A 17,058-nucleotide genomic window follows, 5' to 3' on the forward strand; every position below is an offset into this window, starting at 1 on the left:
GGGTTCACCGTATGCTCCTGGAGGACCATGATAGGTTCCCACCCCAAAATTTCTGCTTTGGTAGGTCGGGAGTGGGGCCCCGAGATTTAGAATTTTCAACAAGTTCCCGGGTGATGCTGATGCTGCTAGTCTGGGGTTACACTTGGAGAACCATTAGACCTTTGCATATCTGATCTCTTTGCCAAGTGCTAGCAGCTGTTGCCTGCCTCCTTCCGCCTCCCCATCAGTGACATCCCTCCCACCAAGTGCTTCCCCAACACTGTGCAGTTGAGCACTAACTACATAGCGGGTCGTGATTTCTCTGGGATCCTGCCTAATTCACCTTTGAATTCTTGTCTTGACATTGGACACTTAGCAGTGCTCAAGAAATGTTTCAAAAGAAAGAGGAGGCGAAGCCCAACTTGCTGTTTAACCAGCTGACCCTAACAGTTTTTGAGAGTCTGGCATGTTCAAGCACAGTGTAGACAAGGTCTAAACACCCACAGCCCTCCCCTGAACCTGGCATGTCCACAGAGAGAGGGCCAAGAGGAGGGAAAGCAGTGCCCACCGAAAAGTGCATGCCCAGCCAATGCCAAACACCATGGGACGAAGCAATAAAAAAAGCAAAACCAAGTTGGAGGATTGAAAATAAAGACTTTAAGATCCACTACAGAGTGGTCTGGAAAAAGAAATGGTTAATATATGCGCATATATATATATATATATATATATATATATATATATTTGAATGTTTATTTTTGAGAGAGAGAGAGAGAGAGAGAGCAAGAGGGGAAGAAGCAGAGAGAAGGAGACACAGAATCCAAAGCAGGCTCCAGGCTCCGAGCTGTCAGCACAGAGCCCGATGCGGGGCTGGAACTCACCAGCCCTGAGATTATGACCTGAGCCGAAGTCCGATGCTCCACCCACTGAGCCACCCAGGTGCCCCTATATATATATTTTAAAGCAATGTAAATGTTGCAAGTGGCCAGGAGATAAACCTGGTGAGGGAATTCTAAGCTGTGTTGAGTACAGGAGATCCAGTATTTATTTGATGGCACTTAAATTTAAGACCTACTTTAATCATCTCCTGCCCCTTTGGTATTTGTAATCATTCCATTCTTCAGCGTTAGTTAAGTGGGAGAATTGTAAACAATGTTTCAGATGACAGTTTGGCTACTTAAGAGAACCTATACCTCAAGGATTTTGGAAAACATCAGTTGACACGCCAGCAATTGATATGTTAATTAAATATTGATCTTGTGTGCTCATTAAATCAGGTCCCCTAGGGACTTCTACCTGCCAATACTGCCCCCCCCCCACCCACACTGTGAAAATAGCTTTATTTTCCACTGATTATTTAAATAATATATACTCATCGTATAACATTTAAAACACAGAAAAAATATAAGGAATAAAGTAAAAGTCACCTGCAATCCCATCCCTCAAGATGATCATCATTAATATTTTGGTGACCCTCTTTTCTGCCATTTCTTTATGTGTACATAATTTTGCACAGATGGGGTCATATTACGTGGTTTTCAAATATTTTCAAGGGTTTTTCTCACTTTCCCACCATGTTAACAGCTTGGTTTACTTCCTTGCTTTCTTTCTTTCCTAATTTCCTTCCTTTCATCTTTCTCCTAATAACACACACACACACACACACACACACACACAGACTTTTTTGGTTGGGGGGGAGGAGTGTCATTATATTTAAAAAATTGAATCATATTACACTCACTTCTCTGTATTTTGCTTCTTTCCCTTAACCATAAATACATAGTAGAAAGTCCCCCAAGTCGGATGAGACAGGTGTAAACCATTCTTTTTTTATTTATTTAATTTTTATTTTTACACGTTTTATTTGTTTGTGAGAGAGGGCTAGCGGGGGAGGGGCAGGGAGAGGGGGACAGAGGATCTGAAGCAGGCTCTGTGCTGACAGCAGCGAGTCCGATGTGGGGCTCAAACTCACAAATTGCGAGATCATGACCTGAGCTGAAGTCAAGACTCAAACGACTGAGCCATTCAGGTGCCCCTAACCCATTATTTTTTTTAAATGACTACATAATATCCCATCCCTTCTTTTTTCTTTTTTTAAGGGCCATCTTTTTTTTTTTTTTAAGTTTATTTTTGAGAGAGATGGAGAGAGTGTGAGCGAGGGAGGGGCAGAGAGAGACAGAGAATCCCAAGCAGGCTTCAGGTTCAGTGCAGAGCCCAGCTCAGGGATTGATGCCCTGACTGCAAGATCATGATCTGAACCAAAACCAAGAGGCAGACACTCAACCAACTGAGCCACCAAGGCACCCCTCCATCCGCCCCCCCTTTTTTAAAATTTTTAATGTTTATTTTTAAGAGAGACAGACACACAGAGTGCACATGGGGGAGGGGTAGAGAGAGGGAGACACAGAATTTGAAGCAGGCTCCAGGCTCTGAGCTGTCAGCACAGAGCCCATGCGGGGCTTGAACGCTTGAATGGTGAGATCAGATCTGAGTCAAAGTCGGATGCTTAACCGACTGAGCCACCCAGGCGCCCTTATCTTACCTCCATCGCTTCTTGAATGGACATTCACTTGGTTTATAGCTTTTACCACTACCAACAAGGCTTTGGTAAACCTGGTTCTATGCATATCCCTATGCACTGACGCTTTTATTTCTATGGTAGAGTTTCCCAGAAAGGGCTTGGGGGGGGGGGAGGAATTTTAAATCTTTTTTTTTTTTTAATGTTTATTCATTTTCAAGAGAGAGAGAGAGAGAGAGCAGGGGAGGGGCAGAGAGAGAGAGAATCTGAAGCAGGCTCTAGGCTCCAAGCTCTCAGCACAGAGCCCAATGGGGGGCTCGAACCCACGAACCACGAGATCGTGACCTGAGCTGAAGTCAGACGCTTAACCGACTGAGCCACCCAGGCACCCCAAGAATTTAAAATCTTAATAACATTGCCAACTTGCTTTCCCCAAATGCTGTGACAATTCACATTTCCAACAGCACTGTCCGAGAGTGTTAATTTTCCTTCCAGCGGCAGATTTTTATCTTTTTTTTAAATGTTTCTTTATTTTTGAGAGGGAGGGGAGGGGCAGAGAGAGAGGGAGACAGAGGATCTGAAGCAGCCTCCATGCTGACAGCAGGGAGTCCCGTGCAAGGTTCAAACTCATGGCGCCGCCGTGAGATCATGGCCTGAGCTGAGTCAGACACTTAACTGACTGAGCCACCCAGGCGCTCTGTTTTTAATTTTTGCTAATCTGATAACTGAGAAGTGACCTCCTTGGTTTTTTTAATTTTCGGTTCTCTGCTGGGGGGTGCGTATTAATTGGTTTCTTGACTGTTTGGATTTGCTCCTCCCAAAACAGCCTCTTCACCGTCTTCCTGAGTTTATCCATTGCAATTGCATTATTTATCTTTTTCTTATCCATTTTAAGGGGTTTTCATCATTTTAAAAATTGAAAGTGTCCCTCAATTTATCACAGCACTTGGACTTTTTCAGACCTTTCTAAAAATATTTAACTTTTTGGAGGATCAAGTATGCTTCTCTTGTTCTATGGCTTCTCGTTTTCCGTTCTGGTGTAGCAGATGTCTCCTGTCCTTCATGAGGAATTCGGTGTCATACATTTTCTCCTCCGATTTTTATCTTACATTTTTACATTTATGTCTTTTTTTTTCTTTTTTCTTTTTTTTAGTTTATTTATTTTTGAGACAGAGCATGAACAGGGGAAGGTCAGAGAAAGAGGGAGACACAGAATCTGAAACAGGCTCCAGGCTGTCAGCACAGAGCCCTACGCGGGGCTTGAACCCACGGACGTGAGATCATGACCTGAGCCAAAGTCGGACGCTTAACCGACTGAGCCACCCAGGCGCCCCTACATTTACGTCTTAACCCACCTGGAATTTGTTTTGTGTTATGGCATGAGGCAGAGGTGCAGAAGTCTTTATTTAGCATTTCTTTTCGGTTACTCTCTCAATACCCGTTTAGATTTTACTAATTTTTCTAAGACACTTGCTACTGAGCTATAACATGCATAGATTGATTTAGATTTGACCATAGAAAATGCGAGGTTCATTGCTCCCCACGGTCTCCTCGTTTCTTCTGGTTCCCCTATAACGTCCATCCTTTTATTTTTCCTTTTATTGTAGAGAATTCTTGAAAAGACAAAATGGCTCCTTAAAACTCAGAGCAGGAAAAACATTCTTTACGTTTGTTTTTTTAAAACATTTTTTACATTTTAAGGGGACTGCTTGTGTGACATAGTCTTTCTTGTGTGAAGGCTTTCTCCTTAGTCTCGGTTTTAGGAGCTATGTATAAGACCTGGATGCTGAATGTTTTCAAATGCATTTTCAACAGCTAGCGTCCAAACTTGGCTCAGGACCAGAGGGTGTGCAGGGCCCTGCAGTGAAGCCTGGAGGCTGTGCCTCCCAGCATCTCCCCAAGCTCTGTCTTCTGGCCTTTCTCTGGTTTCCACTTCTCCGTCTAGTTCTCTTGGATGGACACTTCACTGGGCTGTCTGTTGGGCCCGGTGCTGGCTTCATCCCGCGATGCTACCTTTGGGACACCTTCTGCCAACCCACGGCCAATGCAGCTCCGGGTCCCGGGGCTTCTGCTTGTCAGGAAATAAGTTCCAACATCTATTGAAATGATCCTGTGGGTTTTTCTTAGGCGACCTGTTGAGGTAATGGGTTATTTAAAAAACAAAAAACAATTTCCACAAATTAAAACATTTTTTTTACATCTCTTAGGGTAAATGTAACTTGGTCTTATCAGATTTTTTTTTTTTAATTGTAGTAGAGGTTGAATTGGATTTGCCAGTATTTGATTTCAGAATTTTGGCGTCTGTGGTTACAACATAGCCCGACCTACACCGGAGGCTGCAGACTGGTGACTCATGGGACTTGTTTGTTTCAGCAGCCCAGGGCTTTGAATTTATTTTTTGCGTTTGTTTATTTATTTAAGTCCTTTCTACACCCAACGCGGGGCTCGAACTCACGACCCTGAGATGAAGAGTCATACACTCTTCCGACTGAGCCAGCCAGGTGCCCCTGAGGTGTCTGGATTTGAATTTCTCTCTAGTTCCAGCACCTCCCACTTTCCCCTGTCATTTCACACCTAAGCAACTTCACCCATTTATACTCCTTTCTGGCTTATAGACACTTGTATTTGAAAACCCTAGTCGATGGTTTTCTTTGTCCTTTTTATTTTTTGGTAAATCTGAGCGTTATATCAGTTTACAACACAAATCGAGGAACATTCTTTCCTTATTCTGTGTTTGAAATAATTTATACAACAAAAGACACTGCTGTTCCTTAAATGTTAGAAAAGCCTTGTCAGAAAAAAAAAAAAAACACCCAAAAAAAACATGTAAACCAAGAGTCTTCAAGGAGCTAATTCTTTGACAACTTCTTTTTTTTTTCCCCCTCTTGGTTATTGGTCTGTTCAGAATTTTGTGCTGAAATTTTGGGCCGGTCCTGAAATTCGTGAATCTCTTTTCAGAAGAAGGATTTAAACACTCCACTATGTCTCTTTTGTTTTTCGTTCTCAGTTATTTTGTTTATAGTGTATGTCAACGGTATGAATTGTTCCAAAAATGAAAGGGTCAGATCGCTTATCTTTCTGTTTAACCAGTTGAGGGCCCATGTGCAGGATTAGCTTTTTCTTGGTCTTCTGAGTTGTCTAAAAAGCCCGTGCTGGGCACATGCAGTTCACAAAAGGAGGGGGGGGGGGTGTGGGCAGCTGGGTTTCCACCCCCAAATAGGAGAGCACTTTGGTTGGAACCTTCTGCTCCTGCAAATCATTTTGCTGCCACGTGGAGGCGCTGTACGAAGCTGGTCAGTAATTAAAAGGTGCCCAGAAGGGCTTTTCCTAGTTTGACCCACAGCCCTGCCCAGCCCACTAAACCCACATGAAAGCCCATTACTTGTACTTCCACGGTTGTGGTTTCAACACCCATCTCTTTAATCCCCAAACTCTATCTGCCAGCACGTTTTCACTGTGAGAAGCAGAAACTCCATCTCCGAGTGACTTAAACAAAAACGTTAACGGGAGGAACGTTGGAGAGTTCATGCTTTGACATACTCTCTATGTTCCAAACGCATGCAAGAGACAAAAAGGATAAACAGACTAACACAAACAAACCAACAAAAACAAAACAAAACAAAATACCAGGATAAACATCTCACTGGAAACCAAGATGGCAAGTAGAGCCAAAGTCAAGGGCCTACGGAGTAGTGGAAGCTAAAATGTTGCACATGAAATAGAGGATAAAGCCAGACTCTCTGGCTAAAGCCAGGGACTGGAGTAAGGCCCCTGGTTTGTGAAAAAGCGGCTGAAAACATGGCAACTGGGGCGCCTGGGTGGCTCAGTCCGTGGAGCGTCCGACTTCGGCTCAGGTCATGATCTCGCAGTCCGTGGGTTCGAGCCCCGCGTCGGGCTCTGTGCTGACAGCTCGGAGCCCGGAGCCCGCTTCTGATTCTGTGTCTCCCTCTCTCTCTGCCCCTCTCCTGCTCACGCTCTGCCTCTCTCTGTCTCAAAAATAGATAAACACATTAAAAAAAAAAAAAAAAGGATGGCAACTGACCAGCTCTTAGGGGCTTTGGCCGAAACTGCGGGCCTGAGGAAGCAGCATAGCAAAGACAGCTTCACGGCCAATAACTGGGTAAGCCCTCCCCTAAGCCCATGACTGAGTCTGCAAGACCCCCAAGTCGGTGAAAAGCACAAGTTCACAGCTGCCGTCACAAGACCAGTTCTGGAATCATCTTGTGGATGCAGTCACAAAACTAAAACCACCAGACAAGGAAGAAGAGAGGGAGAAAAACATAGCATAAAGTAAAAGCAAAAACTCCCAGCCATAATGAGCCTATAAACTAAAATTCCAAAGCACGTGAAGAAATCAAATGCTAAATAAACCAGCCAACTCAACAACTGAAATATGCACTCACAGATGAGATTCATTTTCGGACTAATCTGGCAAAGACTTGAAAATAAGGATGCTCAGAGAGATAAATGAGGACATCATTTGACAAACAAGAAATTATGAAACAATGCAGATGAAAATAAACTGAACATATAGAAATGAAATATAAGTGGGGCACTTGGCTAGCTCAGTCGGGTGACTACGTGACTCTTGACCTTGGGGTTGTAAGTTCAAGCCCCACATTGAGTAGAGGTTACCTAAAAAAATCTTTAAAAAAAAATGAAATGAAATATAAGCAACTATAAGTCTCAGAAATAGGGGCACCTGGGTGGCTCAGTTGGTTGGTTTTGGCTCAGGTCATGATCCCATGGTTAGATTCGCTCTCTCCCTTTGCCCCTCTTGCCTGCTTGCTTTCACTCTCTCTTTCTCTCTCTTAAACAACAAAACATGAGGGTTACTGGAGGGGTTGTGGGAGGGGGGGACAGGCTAAATGGGTAAGGGGCACTAAGGCATCTACTCCTGAAATCATTGTTGCACTATATGCTAATTTGGATATAAATTTAAAAAAATAAAAAATAAACAAAAACAAAAACAAAAACAAAAAAACTCAGAGATAAAATTCAGTCGTGAAATAAAAAAAATATCTCAAAAGATGGGATGAATTTTAGACTGGATATAGTTAACAATAAAATTAGTGAATTGGATGATAGTTTGGAAGGATATACATAGAATTCAGCAAGAAGAAATAGAGAAATTCAAAAGAAAAGAGTTCAAAGAACAGGAGAATAGATCTAGAGCCTCTAATGGGATTTACAAAGGAAAAGAATGAAGAAAATGGCAGGGAAATAATATTGAAGGTTTGATAGCTGAGATTATTCCAGAGTTGGAGAAAAAACTCGTAACATACAATAGAGATTTTATTTTTTATCCAATCTCATAAGCCATATCTTCCTAAGTGTGTTTAATCCATTCATATTTATTGCTGTGAGTGATTTATTTGCACTTTCTTCTGTTATTATGCTATATTTTCTCCTCACCTTCCATTTTCTCCACATTTTTTTCCTCCTTTCCTACCTTCCTTTGAATTGAGAAAGCCTATTTTCCTTTTCTCTCCTAGCAGTACCAGGATTGGTATTGTTTTTGTCAACTTATTTGAGCTTTCTGGGTTTTTTTGTCTGTTTGTTTGTTTGTTTGTTTTTATATCTTCTTGTGTTTTAATTGCCTTCTATGCACCTCTTTGGATTCCTTCCCTAGGGTTATTGGGATGGCCGAACACATGATGCCCAATTCTGGGCAGTTTATTAGTCACATATACTCACTGCCCAGGGGAGGGGAAAACAGTACACTGTGCAGGGTCATAGGAGGTTTGTGTTCAGGAACAGAGTGTACCAACAGGCCGTGCAAGGCAGGCTTTACACTATCAAAGGGGTGTGATAACCCCTGGTTTTCATGGGAGAACATTATTGGCTTGTTTGAATAATTATGCAGGCTAGCAGGGAACTGAAACTTGTTCCTCAGGAATAAGCCGCACCTGCTCTTGGTGCCCCTGATAAGGAGAGTTCTTTGGCCGGGGGACCTTATTTGAGGAGCAAAGTGGGGAGGGGAGCTCGGCGGTCAGGCCATTCAAGGTCCTCCTCATTTCACCACATGCCGAAGCAGCACTTAAAATTGTTGTTAGTTTCCTTTCTAGTGCTGTGTAGACTGTTTACTGTAATGCTCAATAATTTAGAAGGAAAAAATTAGAGTTCTTTGTTCATTCTACTTGCGTTTACCTTGAAGGTTTTTAGATGTTGTGGATGTGATATTTAATGATCGTAGTCTGTAGGGAACTATGATTTTAACTCCCTGTTGTGGAAAATCAGTTTGCCCCCATTCACTCCCACTTTTTCTTCTTTCTTTCCTTTTTTTTTTTTAACGTTTATTTATTTTTGAGAGAGGGAGACAGTATGAGTTGGGGAGGGACAGAGAGAGAGAGAGAGACACAGAATCCGAAGCAGGCTCCAGGCTCTGAGCTGTCGGCACACAGCCCGATGCGGGGCTTGAACTCATGAACCACGAGTTTGTGACCTGAGCTGAAGTCGGATGTTCAACCAACTGAATTACCCAGGCGCCCCTCTTTTCTTTCTTTTTTTTTTTTTAAGTGTAAAAAAACTTAGAGAGAGAGGGAGAGGGAATCCCAAGCAGGCTCTGCACTGCTAGCGAGGAGCCAGCCTCGGGGCTGGATCTTACAACCCTGAGATCATGACCTGAGCCAAAATCAAGAGTCAGAGCCTTCATCGACTGAGCCACCCAGGCACCCCTTGTTTATTTGTTTTAATTTTAGTTAGTTAACGTGCAGTATTACATTAGTTTCAGGTGTACAATATAGTGATTCAACATGTGCATCCATCACCTGGTGCTCAGGTGCTCATCCCGACAGGTGCCTTCCTTAATCCGCATCACCTAGTTCACCCATCCCCCCCACCCACCTCCCCATCAGTTTGTTCTCGATGCTTAAGAGTCTGTTTCTTGGTTTCTCTCTCTTTTTTCCCCTCTGCTCATTTGTTTTGTTTCTTAAATTCCACATATGAGCGGAATCATATGGTATTTGTCTTTCTCTGAGTCATTTTGCTTAGCATGATACCCTCTGACTCCATTCACTTGGTTGCAAACGGTGAGATTTCTTTCTTTTTTTTATGGCTGAATAATATAGAATTAACCAGCTTTGACAGTTTGTTTTCTTCCCTCCACATTTTTCTCTCTGCTCTCGTAAATACATGCAGATGTAAGCCCTGAATAGGTCCCCCTCTACGTTTCACAGAAATGGAATCACGCAGAAATGATTCAACTCCTTGCTTGTTAACATCATTGTATCCCAGACACTGTTCTAGGTTTATTTCATCACAGACACTCTTCCAGGTTAATGTATACATAGCTAATTTATTACAAACAGCTACGCGATGTACACTACTTTAGTATGGATATACCGTCATTTATTAAACCATGAACTAGCTATTGGACATGTTGATCATTGCTAATTACTTTGCCATTACACACATTGCTCTAAGAACCACCTGAGTTCATATTTCCTCCTATACTGTTGTCTTTACTTTTGTATACAGATTTGCAAGAGTGAAATGAGTGTGTACATTTCAATTTTGAAAAAAGACATTGCCAGAAGATTGCAATATCTGAATCCTTCTGAGACTATATGAAAGTGGTCCTTTCCCTAGACCTCTAAGCAAGGGCTTCCAGGTGGATTTTTTTCTTATTCACGAGTCCCTGCATCTGATTTTTTCCTGTAGTTTCCTACCAGGACATTTTCAAGAGGAGTTTTTGATTTATTCAAGGAAAGTACTCTGGAGGGATTATTTTTTAAACAACTTCCGCACCTAAGAAGGTCTTTTTGTTGGCCTTCATTCATGAATGACAGCATGGCTTTTCCTTTAGGTTTTCTACATCAGTGGATTTTAAACCCGGGTCACAACGCACTCAATTTAATACATTGCGGTGGCATTTGAAAAAGCATAGAAGGACAGAGACAAGAATAGAAAATATTGAAGTGCACTGAAGGTAACTTTTGCATCATGAATGTCTGAAGATCTAAGTAAGGTACATTTAGAATTGTTGTATCTTTTGTCCATACTTATCTATGGTTTACAAAGCACAATGTATTTCTTTTTTCATATTTTTTTTTGAAAGAGAGAGAAAGAGAGAGAGAGGGAGAGAGAGAGAGAGAGAGAGAGAGGGAGAGAGAGAGAGAGAGAGAGAGAGAGAGGAGCATGAGTGGGGGAGGGGCAGAGAGAGAGGAAGACACAGAATCCGAAGCAGGCTCCAGGCTCTGAGCTGTCAGCACAGAGCCCGACGCAGGCAGGGCTCGAGCTCACAAACCCCGAGGTCATGACCTGAGCCAAAGTTGGACACCTAATCGACTGAGCTACCCAGGCCCCCAAAAGTAAAAAATGTATTTCTAGCAAGGAGTTTAGGTAAGAAAAGATATTGCCATTTACTTCTCTGGATGACGTGAGAACTTTGAGATCGTTTTAGTTTAGGCTTTTATTGTTTCTTCTCCCCTTTTGTCTGTAAGATCCTAATTTATTGCCCCTCCCCCCATCTAAGCTTATTTTTTTTTAATTATAAAAGAAATATATGCATGTGGTGTTTCTTAAGCTTTTTTTAATGTTTATTTTATTTTTGAGAAAGAAAGAGACAGAGTGAGAGTGGGGGAGGGGCAGAGAGAGAGGGAGACAGCATCCGAAGCAGGATCCAGGCTCTGAGCTGTCGGCACAGAGCCTGACGCGGGGCTCGAACTCACAGACCACGAGATCGTGATCTGAGCTGAAGTCAGACGCTTAACTGACGGAACCACCCGGGCATCCCTGCCTGTGGTGTTTTTTAACACCCCCCCACACACACACACACAACATACCCCAGAACAACGGATTATCAGAAGAAAAGTAAAATCTGTCTTTAATTTCATTCCAAGGGCGGTGTGTGTGTGTGTGCCTGTGTTCTGGAAATTTTAACTTTTATTTTTCACTTTGAGAATGCCACCATAGTGTGTCTAAATGTGGCCTTCTTCTTGTTGTCAACTTTGCTCGGGACTCCGAACATATGCTCAGCTTCCAACTGAGTTCTTTCTGTATATCAGCAACATTTTCTCCTGCCAGGTCTTTGATGACTACTTTTGTTGTATCTATTCTTTTCTCTCCAGAATTCCTATTATTCCAGGTTGTATCCCCTGTGCCTGACTGCTTGCCCCTTTCCTTTTCATCTCTTTATCGTCTGACCCTTGACCATGTTAATTGTATTGTCTCCAGTGTCTCATCTATTTACAGCCTCCATCACGGGTTTTAACCCAGCTATTGTGGTTTCTGTCTCCCTGCTTTACTTCCTGCTCTTAGATTTCTGCCTCATTATTATGACCTTTTCTAGTTTCTAGATCTTTTCCAGAGCCCCCATAATCTTTTTTTATTTTTGTTTTTTTAATGTTTATTTATTCTTAAGAGAGAGAGAGAGAGAGACAGAGTGTGAGCAGGGGAGGGGCAGAGAGAGAGGGAGACACAGAATCGGAAGCAGGTTCCAGGCTCTGAGCCGTCAGCACAGAGCCCGATGCAGGGCTTGAACTCACCCACTGGGAGATCACGACCTGAGCCGAAGTCCGACGCTTAACTGACTGAGCCACCTAGGTGCCCAGCCCTGGAATCTTATTGAAAATTCAAATCAGATATTCAGATATATTTTTTGATTTTTTATTATTTTTTCTCCTTTTCAGATATATATATTTTTAAACTTGTGCCGCAGTAAAAATTTTTTCCCCCAGGGAGGCAGCTTCTGCAGACCCTTCCGGGGATATTTATCTTTTGAGTTGCAGAAACTTCCCAGATCCTATGAACTTTCTTTTGCCTCATCCTCACAGAGGGAAGTCTGCCCGGTATGGATGTCAGGGTAGAATACTTATTCCCCAGTTTCATTTTCCACGTGGGGGTGAGATTAGGGGTGGTGACAAGGGGAGGCGTCTGTCCCATTCTTCAGAGGAGTGTCTTCTCTGATTGGTGACTGCGGCTCAGCTCCTTCTCAGTGTTTCCTGGGCTGCTCTGTGCCTGCAATAGCAGGCTTAGCCCTGCAGGAGGCAGTGTCAGGGGGCTGCCTGCCAAGTCCGTCCAGGTCAAGTGTCAATGACTAGGGAGCCTATGTGTCTAAGGAGCCAAAGCCACACTCTGTAGTCCCCTTCGTCAGTGATAAACCTGGGGTTTTGATCTTCAGTTGTCTAATTCCTGTGACCTTTGTCTCTGATGAGGGGAGGGAAAGAAAGGGATACCTTTTTTTTTTTTTTTTTGGCCTATCCAACAATGACTCAAGTCAAGGCACCAAGCCACATTCAGTGGGAGGCTGGTAAGAGTTCCTGCCTGAATCTCTCTCAGAGGGTCACCAGGTTCAGGCCACAGGAATTGAGGAAAATAGACAGAACACAGGGGGAATGATCATGTCGGACATGGTGCAGCCCAGGAGGTGTGAGAGAAAGGAGGTAAGCGGCCACTTCTGGTTGAGTTTGTGCTACCTCTATGGATGCATTCTCAGAAAAGGGGGAAAAAAATGGGGTGGTATTATTTTTAAATTCTCAAGAAGCCATTAACCATTGCAAATGAGTTCATCAAAGGTTTGGGGGAATTCCTGGCAACAGGAAGAAAAGGAACAAAAAAGGAGGCTTTTCTGCTTCGGAGAACTACCAGTAGCTTCTCAGGGCTTCTCTGTGGCTGTGCCCAGGTGCGACCAGCCCAGGCACGGGGTGGTCAGAAAGCTGCAGGCGTGCAGAGGTAGGAGGGAAGCTTAGGGGTGACCCTCTCCCCCCCCACCTCTCGGGCCACCCTGCCTGCTGAGTGAGGGCACTTCCTGGGTGGCCAGCATCCCCTACTTTGTCCTGGACACGTGGCCTCTGTCCAATGGGGTAGCAGCCTGCCTTCTCTCAAGATGCCTTCTATTTGGCCCTGACAGAAAGTTCTGGTTTCCTCCGCGCGGATGGCTAGTTCCCGGGGCCGACGCACATCTTCCCCTTTCTCTGGTGGCCATTTCGCGAGTGTTCTGTCGGGACGGGAGGAGGGAAGGCTGAGAGCGATATTCGGGGAGCAGTGTCCACGCCACCCTCCTGCCAGGAATTCCCGGCCAAGTTTTACTCGCTTCCTCACACTTCTTAGGTCTGTTTGAATATTTGAAAACAAGAAACCTCCATGTTTTCTCACTCTTACCATTCGATGCTTCGGGGGTTTGAATCCCTTCCCCCTGACGGTGACGGGATTTTTTCATGAGCACAGGCACTGAGGACAGAGGCCTGGTTGGCCCCTGCACAGCTGGCTGGCTGTGGCCTGGTGAACGCCACGTCATCTTTAAGTGCCGTTTAAAAAAAATTTTTTTTTATGTTTATTTATTTTTGAGACAGAGAGAGACAGAGCATGAACGGGGGAGGGTCAGAGAGAGGGAGACACAGAATCTGAAACAGGCTCCAGGCTCTGAGCGGTCAGCACAGAGCCTGACGCGGGGCTCGAACTCATGGACCTCGAGATCATGACCTGAGCCGAAGTCGGACGCTTAACCGACAGAGCCACCCAGGTGCCCCTTAAGTGCCATTTAAAGTCCTCCTTCTGTTCTTCTCTTCCTGTGCCCTCCCCCTTCCCCAAGCAGAAGTGGCCACATGTTCCCCCGCACCCCAAACCCCCTGCACGTATCCCCTCCCATCAGTGTGCGCTCATGCATTTTTGGGGGGCATGTGGTCCACTCCTGGCCTATTCTGATTATTGTTTTTTTATTTAATTAAAAAAATGTTTCAGTGTTTATTTATTTTGGGGAGATAGAGAGGCAGAGTGCAAGCAGGGGAGGGGCAGAGAGAGACAGAATCTAAAGCAGGCTCCAGGCTCTGAGCTGTCAGCAGAGAGCCGAATTTGGGGCTCAAACTCACCAACCCGTGAGATCGTGACCTGAGCCGCTGTCTGAGGCTTAACAGACTGAACCACCCAGGCGCCCTCAGGCCTGTTCTGATTTCAAAAGGTTTCCTCCTCCCCTTTGATTTCTGATTGCAAAAGCACTTAAAGGAGTTATCTTCTGAGCTTTTAACATTTTAAATGTTCTCAGGGAGAGGCTGGTACAGCTAAAGCCATTCCCCATGAACCAAGCCTCCTGGGTATTTGTGCCAGAGGAGATAACGCAAGTGAGGTGCACTTTAGGGACAGGGAGGGCGGTGCTGTGGTGGGTGGCGTGGAAGGCTGGAGGCCTCCCGAAACCTTGCTGGCTGGGCCTGGGGGAAAAAAACCACCGTCTGCAAATTAGAAGCGGTTGTGGAGGACATTCGAATTCCCCTTGCTCCAAGGCTCGTTCTTATTCTGGGCCAAACACTGGGAGACACGAGTTACCTGGCTGACCCGCAGGTTCCCACTTGTCCCTCCTGGGGAGGACCCTTGAGTCACTGATCACACCGACCCCGAGCACAATGTGAGCGGTCTGCTTCCAAATGTCAATGCGGTGCGTTTGTGCAGAACTGGACCTCGGTTTACAGACTCAGAAGCTTCTCAGAACGGATTTCAATGATCTGTGTCGCCTGTGTGTGTGTGTGTGTGTGTGTGTTCATACACTCATGGATCAGGGGCCCTGAGGCTCTGGGGAGACTCACACAGGCCCGACCCTGATGGACTCTGACTTAAAAGAATCTGGCCTGGATCTCGCAGGACTTAATTCCGACCAGACTGTTGGTGTCTCGGACAGCGGTCTTCAATCCCAAGTGACGACCGGGTGCCCCAGTCGGTTAAGCGTCCGACTCTGGCTCAGGTCATGATCTCACGGTTTGTGGATTCAAGCCCCGTGTCGGGCTCTGGGCTGACGGCTCAGAGCCTGGAGCCTGCTTCGGATTCTGTGTCTCCCTCTCTCTCTGCCCCTCCCCTGCTCGCACTCTGTCTCTCTCTCAAAAATAAACATTAAAAGAAATATTTAGAAAGTGTCTCTCTTCTGCTGGCCTCCTCTCCCCTCACACTTGCAGCTGGGTCTTTACAAGGTGGAACCTAGTCTCCTACTATCGCGTCAAACTCCCGGGAGCGCCTGGGCCAGTCCTGGGGATGAGGAGGGTCACCCTGACGGGGGCCGGGGATGGGCTGTGACACAGTGGGCAGGGGATGGGTGGCGAAAGCAGAGCCATGGTAGGGGCAGAAGGCTGGAAAAGGCCGGGTGTCCCACAGATGATGGGAGGGGAGCGGGAGCCCAGGCTGCTGAGGCCAGGGCCTGCCAATAACCCTGAGGGCTGGGGATCCTCGCTGAGCCTCTCTGAGCTGCAGGATTGGAGGAACTGGGGGCCCTGTGGGCTCTTCTGTCTGAAATGATCACATGGGGGCATGGGCTCTTGCGCTGAAGGAGGAGGCAGGAGGGACTCACTTTTTTTTCTTGTTCTTTCTACAGAGTTTCTTGAGCATCCGTTATGCGCTAAGCACTGTTCCGAGCACTGAAGAGCCGATGGTGAAGAACACGGGCAAAAAAAATACCTGCGCTCATGGAGCTTACATTCCCATGTGTGTGTCTGTGTGCGTATGCATATGTGCACGTGTGCACACACACACATGCACAGCGTGTGGAAGGAGATCCAGGAGAGGGAGGAAGTGAGAGTGGAGAAGGGAGGGAACGGAGTGGCCCATGCGTCCTGGCTCAGCCTGCAGAACTGGTTTAGAACCTCCACGGTGACAGGTGCGGGGCCAGAAGCTGAAGGATGTGGGGAGACTGCACACGCCCCTGTCCCTCTGGAGCCCAGGTGACAGGATTCGGTGTGGAGCTGCGGAGGGGCCGTCCTCCCTCTCCCCTTCCCCTTCCAGGTCTCCACGGGCAGGCGTCAGCAGTTTCCCAGCGGGAGGGCTCTGGGTGTCCCAGCAAAGACTAGCAGGCATCAGGAGAGGCCTTGGTCGCTGCAAAGCTCCCGGAGCAGAGACGGTGCTGGAACCGTCTTCGAGGAGACGTGCGGGCAGTGGCTGGCTGGGGAAGAGGCTCAGACAGGGAGGCTTGTCCTAGGGCACAGAGAGGTCCCTCATTCGGAGATGCTGTGGAGGGGGTGGCCAGCCATCTGGGGGTGCTGCAGGCCAGAGCAAAGAGCTTTTGTGTTTGGGGCATTAATGATGATGTGTCTGTCCTCACTTGGACCCACAGGCTATTGAGGCCAGGGGCCAGGGGGACTGAGAGACCCAGGTGCCCCTTGAAACCGACATTCCCCAAACACATTAGTTGTAGATGGGGAGAAACAGTGCTTTGTCAATAAAACCTGTATATAAATTCCTTGATGTTAAAAAATGAGGGACTTATTGGGGTGCCTGGGTGGCTCAGTTGGTTGAGCGTCCAACTTCGGCGCAGGTCATAATCTCACAATTGTTGGGTTCGAACCCCATGTCGGGCTCTGTGCTGACAGCTCAGAGCCTGGAGCCTGCTTCGGATTCTGTATCTCCCTTTCTTTCTGCCCTTCCTCCACTCATGCTTGTCTCTCTCTCTCAAAAATAAATAAAAATGTTAAAAAAAACTTTTTTAATAGGGGCGCCTGGGTGGCTCAGTTGGTTGGGCGACCGACTTCGGCTCAGGTCATGATCTCTCGGTTCATGAGTTTGAGCCCCGCGTCGGGCTCTGTGCTGATGGCTCAGAGCCTGGAGCCTGCTTCCGATTCTGTGTCTCCCTCTCTCTCTGCCCCTCC

This window comes from Felis catus, chromosome E1 (assembly GCF_018350175.1).
Source record: "Felis catus isolate Fca126 chromosome E1, F.catus_Fca126_mat1.0, whole genome shotgun sequence".
NCBI lineage: Eukaryota > Metazoa > Chordata > Mammalia > Carnivora > Felidae > Felis > Felis catus.